Below are 9,574 nucleotides of genomic sequence, written 5' to 3'. Positions count from 1 at the left end.
AGAACACTTCTGCTTTGTAAAGCATTGTCCAGAGCAAACCCTTTTGCTTCTTTTAGCCCTCTGAAACACATACCTTATTGTTCTTCATCCTAGGAAAGCTGCAGCTTGTCAGAAATTTTAGCCTTGACTCAGTGGGATTGGGAATAGATGATTCTTAAAGGTGAAACCTCGTCTTTCCTCTCTGCAGAGCTTGTGCTTAAATGCTGGTTTGCACAATATGGAGTATTTTAATAGCTGCTTGAGTTATAAGACTGCAGACATTCTTCTCTTCAGAATGTCAAGGCTCTAAAGAGACTCCAGTGTCTTGAATTGCACTTGAGGCTGAGCAGAGTCACTGCAGACATAATTCAAATGGCTGTGTTACTGGCCCTGCTAGAGATGAATAAGGGGATGTTCGCTCAGATTAATGGGTGAAATACTCAAAGCTTATTAACTGGCATATGGAAACATTCATTGCTGGAAGCTGCTTTTCAGAGTCTAAGCCAGCAATTTAACAAGACCCAAAATGACTCCATATCTTCTCATAGTCATATAAATACCAGATAATTGTAGTTAGTGTTTAATATCCTTTCAAAAATATAACTTTGGTATGGGGATTTCAGTTCTCACCTCTTTTTGTAGTTATTCCTTCCAGTTTACTTACGTGTGGCACGGATCACCTGGCTGAGCTGGGATGAGTGCACACTCCATCTTCAGAACAGTGCCAGTGGAATAGGAATGAAGAAAGTCCTGATTTGGAGAACAAGATAGGAATATATAGTTGAGAGGAAGCTTGGGTGGAGCATGTAGCCACAATAGAAACCTTACTGCTGTAGCAGCTAGAGCGTTAGCAGGTGTGGCTGTGACACTGTTCTACTCAGGGTTGTACTAATAACTGCTGCTTTCAAGTTATTGGGAAGACTGTTGGTAGAACACATTTTTTTTTGTTATTTTATTCCAAAGTGAAATGGGAAGAAGTTCCAAATGAAAGCTCAAATACATGTCATTTTGTGTGCTTTCGGGAGTTTGTCCTCTTAAAACTGTCCCAGTACAATAAATTTTCTTCTGTGGAAGGCAAATTGATAAGAAGGTCTAAGCACTTCAAAGTTAGGGTACCAGGAGGAGCTGGTAACTATGGAGATGGTTTCAAGTGAGATTCAGGTGTGGCTTTGATCACAGCTTGGCCTCCCAAATATTTTCCCTTGTACCACTAAGATCTCTGCTTCTCTTCTGCTTCTCCCAGAGGCAGAAAACTATGGAGCTGCCAATAGAGAGATCAACTTGCAGTTATCTGCTGGTCCACAAGCACCGTTCCCTTTGCTAAAGGCTTCGTTTCTTATTGAAATTGGTACTGCTTTGTTTTGAAAGGTCCTTTCTATTAAAGTTTTTTATTTTATTGGGTACTTTAAAAATTTTTTTTATGAGAATTGTTGGCTGAAGCTCCTTTGCAATTTTACGAGTTCAAAGGGAAATGAATTCATGAGAAAACTTGGAGCTACAATTGGCATAAAATCCCAGCAGGAAATTTTGCCAGATTAATAAATATGTATTTCACAAGAGGCAAAATAAACTGAGTTGTAAAATTACATTCACAGAGCTTTCTGTGCTTTACTGTGAATACCAGTGAGCTAACAGTAAGGCTGGGTTAAGGAGGTCTCTGAAGCTTGCAAGTAGTCTGGAGCCACAGCTGTAAAAGTCAAGTCAGTCATTGTCATGCAATCATCAGAGAACGTTTTTGGCTCCATTCTTGCGAATCTGAAACTGCATAATTCAGCAGCTTTTGTGGTGGAGACAATGTGTTGCAGAACTCTAATGTCTATCTAAAACAATCAGAAAAATGCTTTAGTTTTGGTCACTCTAATATGTTTTCACTGCCAAGGCAATTATTCCATTGTAATAGTCCATCATGAGCTGTATGCGTGCATCTATTTAAAATGAATTTTTACAGGGATGATTGGGGCAGGCACTAATATGACTGACTAATATCCAAACAGTGGCGTTAGAAAAATCCAGAGGTGAGGTGGCACCTGAAACCACGGTCACTGATGTGTGTTTCTAAGATGGTTTGTCCATGGCTGTTTTCCCATCTGCATCTCCCAGATTCACTAGTGCTCTGCTTGCCTAAGAGGCAACTGCCCTTCTCATCACCAAAATTCTCTACATCTAAATGTTTTTGCTGGCTCGGGGTTTGAGATTGGCAGTTTAGAAAGAATCTGGATGTTAGCTTTGGTAAGAATTTTCTGGCATCAATTTTGGCTGAGGAAAAGCTGAAAGCTGCCTTTTGGCTTCCTGCTTTCCCTAGAGGAAGCCAAAATTAAATACAAATTGTTAAGAGCATATATCAACTTAAAGGTGGTGTAAGCCCTAGCCAGAAAGCTGTAGACAAACTGCTTGCTTTAAATGTTATTGGACACAGAATGGGCTCCAGTAACTGATTTTCCAGTAAGTCTCAGTGCTCTTTGGGAGTTTGCAAATGGTGTGGATGAAGATCTCATTCACTGTGTATTGAATCAGCCACGTGCCCTGAAGATGAAGTGGTCAGCATGGGGACTTGGATGCTGTAAGTACTTAGGTTACCAGTAACTGGAGTGTGATCTGTAACCCACTTTGTATTAACCTGTGAGTAACAGCCGTGACATGGAGCTAACAGTTAACTCATCTACTGTAATTCAAACAGTGGACTTAATAAAGCATTCTCTCTCCCATTGCAGGTACGTGGGCGTTTCTGTCCTATAATTAAAAAGAACAAAACAAAAACAAAAACCAAACAAAAAAATCAAGCAAAGGTATAGCTTTTCTGAAGTAGAAGTACAGACATCTACTTCTCTTTTTTTTTGCAGTGCTCCCAGTAATGGACTCAGAAAATGAAGGAAAGCAGCTCCCTTGTAAGACTTTTCTTGTAATAACCATCCAAATCCAGCAATCGCTGTAGAACATCACGTTTGTCACATTTTAAGTAAAATTTGACAAGTTATAACAGAGCCTCACAGAAAGAAGGATGTTCACTGCAGATGTTTTACATTTAATTCCACTTGCTTGAATAGCTCTGAACAGATATGCAGCCTCACCTTCACTCCTGATTCAGAATGTAAACGTCAGAGCAGGGCTGTGCTGATTTACAATGAGGGTGCAAGTCAGATGCCAATTTGCACGTGGCATTCATGAATTGTCTGTTAAAATCTCTTTGGAGAACTAAATACTGTGCCTCTGTAGCTGTGTTTTCCCCTAGCAGCTGTAACGTAGTTTTCCCTTTGTTGCATCTGGGGCTGCCCTTTTGCCTTCAGCAGAGCTCCTCCTGTCTGAGAAGTGGGAGAAGTGGCAGAGAGCAGGTAGGAAAGGGCTTAACAATCACGTAGAGCTTTCAGTGGGATTACAACCAGCCCTGCAACTTTCCCAGAGACATGGAGGATCGTTCTTAGTACGTCTCCTTTGCACCCAGGTGGGATGTCTTTGACTTTGACGGGATAAAAGGAGGATGGATGTCTTTCATGTTCTATTGAGATGCTGCAAGCCTATATCCAAAACCTCAGGTCAGGGTCATGGTCTATTTTGATAGCTACAGTTATGGTATTCGCAGCACAGCACTTTGTCTTCCCAATCTAGATGCCTCTTAGTTACAGGCTGCACACGCTAATTAGCATTGCTCATACAATAGTGGGAAGCCATTAGACATTCCATGAAGTTATTAGGGCCAGGATTTTATAGATAACATTAGCCTCTGAGGAGTTTACCCAAGGTAATTTATGTTCTATTTGCAACTAAAGGAAAACCTCTTAGATGTTTGACATTATAAAACAGTAAAACAGGGAGATTTATTACAGGGGCAGAGATAACAGGGCCCTTGAGCTGCTTTGTTTATCATAAAAAGTCAGGTTAATCAGATGTGCACATGTGCCTCCCATATTTTCTGCTTCAGTTTTGCTCCTGTGCTGCTCCTTGACAGGCACTGCAAAATGTGAGGAGGCACCAAAAAATATTTGGATTCTACAGGATGAAGATTATATTTGTAAATCCAGAGGATTTGCACCTCCCTTTTGAGTAACCATTATCAGAGAAGGGACATATGTAAGCAGACTACAACTTTTCCAAGCAAAGGGCTGTGTAGGAAATCAGAATTCTCCCTCTTCCAGAGAAGCTTTGCTCCCTGCTGTCCTGAGCCCAACAGCCCTGCCTCTTCTTTGTGGGCTTTCTGCTGTTCTGATGTTCCTCCTGCCTGCTGTAGTAGTGAAATTGTGCTGAAACAACTGCCTATTGCCCTTTGTGCACTGCAGAAAGAATGAGCTCTGTGGAAGTATGAGGGAAGCTGAGGGAGAAGGAAAGCAGGTGATACGGCCCATCGTGGGCCTGCATGGGCTGTGAGCAGCACCAAAAAAGGGAAAAGCAGCAAATTGGTGCTACTGATGCAGCTGTGGGTAGTTAAACAGCAAAGCCCCTAGGGCCTTAATGTGAGTGCTCCCAGCTGTAGGAGGAGAGGAGCTGGGGATGATATGTGTTGGGCATTTCTGCAGTCCTGTGGTCCCAAGCAGCAGAAGATGTGAGTTGATCTTTTTTTTCCTGAAATGGGTGCTCGGGAAGAGGGGGGATTGCATCAGTGACTTCAGATTCAGTGGTATGGGAGATGCTGGAGCAGGAGTGGGCTGTGTGGTGAGGTGGGAGCTGAGGCTGCCTCTGAGCAGACAGACTGGCTGTGCCACTGTGGTCCTAGCAGAGTATCCCCAGGCTGCAGAGTCACTGCTGCAGCAATGCAGGGCCCTTGGTGGGGGAAGGAGTGTCCTGGGTCCCTGACTGCCTTGTGGTGGCAGTGGGAGGATGTATCCTGCCCTCTGAGGTGGCAGTGGGGTTGTGTTCCTGTGGTATTTGATGCTAGCTTCTCTCTGTCCAGGAGAGGCTATCTGGGTGCAGGTCACATCTAGCTCTCATCCTGCAGTCTGTGGCATGCTCAGATGCATCTATAATACATTCAGGGCTCCCACCCTGGGGATAAGCAGGCTGAGGTAGCTGTGTATGGAGCTCTGCAGTGCTAGGGGTGCAGGCAGGGTGCCCTGACCTCCTGCACTTTGGGATCTACTCCAGACCATCCTGGCAGAAGGTTCTGTGGAGGCATGTAGTGTGTCCATGGCCTTTTGGCCAAACCTCCTCACCTCTGTGTGTGTGGGTGCTCTTTGCAGGTAATGCGGTGTCTGAGTTTCAGCAATGTCCTCACTTGTCTCTGAAGTAGCTTGATGGTGGGGATCTCATTAGCTGCTCCTTGGGATCGAGCCACAAGGCCCAGTCCTTTTATTTCTCCCTTCCTTCAGGCTCCAGAGTTTCTTCCTGCTCTGCCTTAACGAGCTGTTCTCTGTGGGGCTGAGCAGGGAACACACAGGCACGGACCTCTTGGCTGAAAGAGTGTAATTGCTGGAATAGGAATGAAATAGCCATGAATTAGCCTTTAGAGTGTTTGCTGCTAATTAATTATTGTTTGTGGCTGCTCAGAAGTGGAAGTGTTGCCATGTTACAAACTTAACAGTGCTAAATAACCCCTGTTTATAGTTGGGGGATCTACATGCTGATGGTTACTGGTGGTGTGTCGTGCAGATCTCTTGAAATAAAACCCCCCACTCTGCCCTGTTTTGCACCTTTTTGGCAGTGTTTTGCACTTTCTAGCTGGTTAAAAATGGCTGGTTTCTCCCTCACCCATCAAACAGCGCACACCAGGAACTATCAAAGAACTAATTAACCTGCCAAACTACTTAACATCACAAAAAGTCTTCTTGCTACTAAATAGAGGACATTCCTGCCAGCTGGCTTCCTTGCTTCTTAATTTAGAAAAGGTGGAAAGCTGCTGGGGATAAGAGGAGGAACCTGTGCATCCAACTGGCAGATGGATGGCTGACAACCAAGCGGCCATGATTTACAGCAGGGTAATTTTCCAGCTACCACAGTTTGTGTTAGCTCAAATGAGAACTGGTGGTGGTTTGAGTTAACAGACTGAGTGGAGAGGGGCTGGAGAGGTGGCTTCCATCTCTGCTATGGGAGCAGCCACCTCTCCAGCCACCCGGAAGGAGTTGGTGGGCTCTGGCTCTGTGGCCACCTGGACAAGGTGAGACAAGCCCTGAAAAGAGCCTGAGATGGCTGGGAGGAAACTTGGATTGCTTCCTTTGCTCCTTCTTTCCTACCCCAAAGCCTTGTTCCTCTGCTGTGCGGGGCATCTCAGATGCTGTCTGTGCTGCCAGCTGCTCCTCAAAGCATTGGTGGAACAGTGAAGGATGGGACATCTTTTCCAAGAGCTGATGAGATAAGTTGCCAAGCATCACGGTGATGTTGGGCCTGCTGGACCCAGGTGGTTGAAACAGGATTTAAAAAAAAAAAAGGAAATAAAGGAAATGTCTCTACTTCTCTGTCTTGCTAATTGCCAAGGGATATTTGGGTCCTTCCACCCTCTCTCTACAAGAATGCAGAAGGTAGAGCAGAAATGTTATCTTAGCATAGCTGGAGCAGGATGGGAGCTGGGGTGATGGCAATGCCAACCCTGTGGGTGTGGAGTGGTACAGCAGCAATGGAAGGGTGATTAACAGAGCACTAATTGAGTGCATGGGCAGAGCATCCTCAAAGCCAGGGCAGCCTCAGAGCAGTGTGTGCTCCCCAAACTGGGCTCTCTGTAAGGCAAACTTACTTCTCTGATGATTTTCTCAGCGATAGCTGCCGTACAAAGAGGTTTTTATTCCAATGTGGCTTATTTTTAATAATTAAGGGGGGTAATAAGACAATTACTGGCAAAGTACATTGCTAACAGTGTAAATATTCTTTATTTTGAGGTTTTCCCAAGCGTCCAAGTTCCTTGATGGTTCTCATTGGGAAATACAGCGTGTGACAGTCTTTGAAAAATGGCATTAAGAGGTGCTAGTGGGAAGGGTCTGAAATATTATTTAAATATGAATGATGTTCCTCAAAAGTTCGCTCTCTGTTTCTTGCCATGGTAGCTGGCTAATTATCACGTTACCAAACCTGTGAGCCTTGGCATTTGGAGGGGCCTAACAGATGGAAGTAGATGGATGGGCTTCCATCCTTTCTGATAGAAGTAAGCATAACTTCACCATTACCAGCTTGGTTCTCTTTTGAATTTTGTATCACTTTTTTTTTTTTAAACCTATTTTATGTAAATCTCTCAGAGATTAGGAGTTGATTTCAAAGATCATCCTCAATAAAGTCTCTTGATCATATTTTATGGTTCCTGTGACACACGAGTGTAATCTCATATCCTTAGGATATTTATGGCATGTTCGCCTAATTCCCCATGGTAGCTAATCTCACTTCTGTACCTTAAAAATATTAAAATATCTTTAAAGCAGCACTGGTAAAAAGGCAACTTTTACAGCCAATCTTCAGCTCCAATTGCTCCTGCTGGGGAAGTCATAATGATGAATTTGTGACATAATTTCTGTGGCAACATGCTGAGATTTCATAAATGGGGATGGTGATTATAGAGCAGGATCAGGTGAAGCTGGATTGTGATGGAAAAAGCCCTGATTCAAATGCAAATTGTTCAATAATGGCATAGGGGATACCAGAAATTACTGGCAATTTATTTTATTTGGGTTAAGCTCCTCATTCAGTCTTCTCCAGTTAGAAAGTCACTCTTTTAAGGAAGCGAGCAGAAGAAGAGTCTGGAAAACAAATCTTTCTTCTCTTGAGAGAACAAAATTATTCTAATTCAATAACAATTAATCAATTAGTGTAATTAATAATAACATTTTTCTATGATTTCTTCCATTCAAGACTCCCCAGGTGCTTTGGACCCCCATTGATTCCACCTTCCTGGTGCAGGATCCCACCAGTAGCCCCGTTTCCTGGAGGCAGTGAGCTGGGCATGGAGCACAAACGATTCTCCCAGGGTTGGGAGCTGATGTTCAGCTCTGCATTTTGCAGACCACCTGCACCCAGCCGGATTTTGGGTGCACTGTGGCACCACGTGGTGGTGGTGGGATGTTGGCTGCAGCCTTGGAATCAATCTGGTGGCTTTCTGCTGTCCGGCACGTGGAGCAAGGAGCAGCAAAGTGCGGGTGCAGCTGTCACCAGCCCCATGGGCACGTGTCTGTGGTGACACCACCAGAACTGGCTGCTCGTTGGTTATTCTTGCTGGTGTGTTTTATGTTGTTGTTGTTGCATTTTTGTGTTGGTTTTTTTTTTTTTTTTTCTTTTCCAAATAGCTTGGAATTTAAACTGTTTAGCTGAGGATTAAACTAATTGCTTCTGCAAAATGCTGTTCCTGCACCATCTCGCGCTCATCTGTTAACCGGGGAGGGATAACTGAACCAGCTGCCAGATGGTCCCTTGGATTTGGGTGGCCAGGAGCCAAGGAGCTGCCAGTTGGCGGTTTGTGGGGTTCTAGCAAAGAAGTCACGCTACGCGCACATTCCCCTCGGTTACTCCTCTCTGCCTTAATGAAGATACTGTCTAATGCAATAAAGCAGCCATTAGCCTCCTCCCTGCCCTCCCCTCCCCCAAAGCAGCCCGTTTATAAGCCTGATCTGATCTGACGGGAGCAGGCTTTTCCAGGAGCCTGGGCTCTCCGCACGCTATGTGTGCAAATGCACTTTCTCACAAAAGTGTGTGAGGTATTCAGCCCCATGTCTGCTGGCTGCCTCTTGCTGCACCGTTACAGAAAGACGCTGCCATGACAAAACTGATGTTTGGAAGTGTTTTTTGACTCGAGGAGACTTTATTGCTTAGCTTTGATTATTTAATAACACATTCAAAATGCGTATTGGCACTGTAGCATTTCTAAAACTTTGACTCAATTTGCCACACTTTGTGTTTAAAAAGCACGTGTTCTTAGCTGTGTTTGAAGGAAGACAGGTGCCCTGCTGGAAGGGTTGTCTGTAGGAGTGACATCCTTGTCCTAAACTCAGAGCATCTTTCCTTGAGGCTGGAGCAGTGCTTGGGAACCTCAGAGGCAGAGTGTTGTGCATGGACTGATGCTGATCTAACCAAGGTTTGTCTTGCTTTGTTTCCCCCAATGCAATGCTCAACCAGGATGGAGATTGCATCCAGTGGGTGCTGGAGTTGCTTCCAGATGTGGGACTGCTGGCTCCCTCAGGCCTGATGCTGCTGTGGTGCTGAGCTGTTGGCCAGCTCTGGCTGTGTTCGCACTCCATCTTTGTGCAAGGCTTCTTATAGCCTGATAGCCAGAAAAACCCAGAGCTGCCTGCTGGGGTAGGGAGAAACAGAGCTGAGTGCAAACATTTTCTTTTTGGCAGAGGGTGCTTACTAGAAATAAAAGGTTTATGTGATTTATGCTGGATGCTGCCGTGTAAATAATCAGATCCACTGCTGTGTGTGAGCAACATGAAGCTGTTACTTTCCTACCTGAGCTGAAGGTGGCAGGCTGTAATGTTCATGGATCTGTCTAGATGAAATAATGGCTAGTAAAAATAATTGATAAAAGCAATGGGTGATGCTTGGAGGTGACTGTAATCCAATCCAAAAGCTCTGGACAGCCAAAGCCTCATTGGGAGCTCTTTTTGAGGAGATCTGGGATAGTGCATTATAGAACGATTTTCCTTCTTACATCAGCAGATGTGGCCCTGGCCTGGCTGGTTGACCCCACTGGTGT

At 44.6% G+C, this 9,574-nt stretch overlaps 1 long non-coding RNA gene across 1 annotated transcript; it reads left to right on the top strand.

Annotated features, from left to right (window-relative positions):
- The first annotated feature begins 4,457 nt into the window (after nucleotides 1-4,457).
- On the top strand, nucleotides 4,458-8,126 carry LOC149916038 (uncharacterized). Its single transcript, XR_016471224.1, has 3 exons — nucleotides 4,458-4,513; nucleotides 6,942-7,039; nucleotides 7,738-8,126. It is a non-coding gene; the product is annotated as an uncharacterized LOC149916038 (long non-coding RNA).
- The last annotated feature ends 1,448 nt before the right edge of the window (nucleotides 8,127-9,574 follow it).

This window comes from Phasianus colchicus, chromosome 14 (genome assembly GCF_987193195.1).
Source record: "Phasianus colchicus chromosome 14, bPhaCol1.hap1.1, whole genome shotgun sequence".
Lineage (NCBI taxonomy): Eukaryota > Metazoa > Chordata > Aves > Galliformes > Phasianidae > Phasianus > Phasianus colchicus.
Note: the sequence above shows the minus strand (reverse complement) of the source record. Positions and strands in the feature narration are given on the sequence as shown.